This window comes from Lagopus leucura, unplaced genomic scaffold (genome assembly GCF_019238085.1).
Source record: "Lagopus leucura isolate 7727_CA_CO unplaced genomic scaffold, USGS_WTPT01 Super-Scaffold_100002, whole genome shotgun sequence".
In the NCBI taxonomy this organism is placed as follows: Eukaryota; Metazoa; Chordata; class Aves; order Galliformes; family Phasianidae; genus Lagopus; species Lagopus leucura.
The window spans coordinates 69,707,039-69,709,014 of NW_024962263.1; the positions used below are offsets into that span (position 1 = coordinate 69,707,039).

The 1,976-nt window shown below is 63.0% G+C and overlaps 1 protein-coding gene across 6 annotated transcripts in view; it reads left to right on the top strand.

Moving 5' to 3' along the window:
• Positions 1-394: 394 nt before the first annotated feature.
• MATN2 (matrilin 2) overlaps positions 395-1,976 on the top strand; it is a 65,989-nt gene continuing 64,407 nt past the window's right edge. For 5 of the 6 annotated variants that reach the window (XM_042869768.1, XM_042869770.1, XM_042869774.1 and 2 more), the window contains exon 1: positions 812-891. The gene's annotated coding sequence lies outside the window, so the exon portion shown is untranslated. Of the gene's footprint in view, positions 467-811; positions 892-1,976 lie in introns of those variants that run through there. The other variant, XM_042869769.1, reaches the window with a different exon arrangement.

Below are 1,976 nucleotides of genomic sequence, written 5' to 3' on the forward strand. Positions count from 1 at the left end.
TTGCCTTTTGCATTCCTTTTCACTGTTTTTTGTTTGTTTTCAACTTGCGAACAAAAATCACAATGCTGTGCAACAAAGCAGAATTTTTTGCTTCTTCATAAGTGGCAAAACCTTGTAAAACTACTGATAGAAACGCCACACTCTGCTTTCTCCAGCCGGACGGTGCAGCTGCGGGGACAGCTCAGCAGCGGTGTCCTCCTGCACCCGACTCGCTTATTCCACCGCCTCTCGCAGCATTTTCCCTGAGGGGACTCCTCCAAGCTCGGGCAGGGGCGGACACACCGCATGATTCACCGGGGACTGTTTGCCTTGGCCCCGGAGGCCCATCGTGCGGGGAATGGGATTTCCATTCCCCAACGCGTCCTTTGGTAGGCTTCCCTGGAAGGCAGCACGGGCCCACACGCCGCCGGCGGAGGCTCCACGTTCCCGTGGTGTAGGGAGAGCCCCTGGGCCGGGGCAGGGCCAGGTCTGACGGCTGCGGGAAAGGGGCTGGAAGGGGGGTGAGACGGGGACACCGCGGCCGGGAGCTTGCGTCCCTCAGCGGAGCGGCGGGAAGGACGGAGCCGACGCGAGGGCTGCCTGCCCCGCTCCGTCCCTCGCGTCAGGCGGGAGCGCAGCCCCGTGCCTGGCGGAGCGGGCGGGCAGGAGCGGGACCGCGTCCCTCAGGGCGCCGGCAGCTCCCGGGGTAACCTCTCGCCAGCCAGGCTGCTCCCTCCCCTGGGGCTTCCTCCGCCCGCGGCCGCCCGGGAGGCGGCGGCTCCCCTCAGCCCGAGGCGCTCCCGGGGGGGCGGGAAGGGGAGCGCTGTCCGGGGCCGCGCCGAGGGGAGGAGGCTCCCGCGCTCGCTGCCGGCCTGTGCCCGCCGTCCAGCGGAGCGGCCCCTCAGCTCGCAGGTAAGCTCCGCGCCGCCCTGCCCCGCCGCTCCGGGGAACAGCACGGCCGCTGTTACCCCCGGCCCGGGGCCCCGCGCGGCGGAGGGACCGTCCTGCTCTGGGCCCCGCCGAGTGAGGGGCGGCCGAGCCGGGGGCTGCGGCGGCGGGCCGAGGGAGGCGGGGGGCCTTGCGGGGTGCGGGCGGCTCAGAGATCAGGTCCTGCAGATAGCCTCGCTGGAGGGTTTCCCTTCGGAGTGCGCGGTGCTGAGGAAGTTCTCCGGGTGCCGTGTTCTCCCGCGCGCGTTTCTCTAGCTCGTGTAGCATGCGCTGTAAGGGGAAAAACTGACCGTATTTTACTAGCGGTGCAAACATGGAGCTGACTTTACCTGGGAAGGTTTGCAGCGCGCAGCCTGCAGGTGCTTTGCCGGCCTGCAGCACAAGCACAAGGCTGCCCGCGGCCGGTGTGACCGGAGGGGAGGGACAGCGGGGCTCGCGGCATGCCACGGAGCTGCCCTGGAGACCCAGCCTGGGCGGTGCTTTGCAGACTTGCAGAGGTGGTTGTGGCATCTTTAATAAGTGTGTATCGCTGTTTCAGAAGACAGTACTTGGAGTGTCAGACTGACCTGTGCCATGATGCTTGATAGTGCTGGCTCAGAGAGAAGATTGCAGCCTCCTGATCTATGTAATGCTTCATAGAATCATAGAACGATGGAATGGTTTGGGTTGGAAGAGACCTTGAAGATCACCTAGTTCCAACCCTCTGCTATAGGCAGGGACACCTCCCTCTAGACCAGGTTGCTCACAGCCTTGTCCAGCCTGGCCTGGAATGCTTCCAAGAAAGGGGCATTCATAACCTCACTGGGCAACCTGTTCCAGTGCCTCACTCTGCTCACAGTAAAGAATTTCTTCCTGATATCTAGTCTAAATCTGCCCTTTTCCATCTTAAAAGCATTTCTCCTTGTCCTGTTCCCAGAATCACAAAATGGCCAAGGTTGGAAAGGACCTCAAGGATCTTGAAACTCCAGTCCCCCCTGCCACATGCAGGGCAACCAACCTCCCCATTTTATACTAGACCAGGCTGCCCAGGGCCCCATTCAATCTGGCCT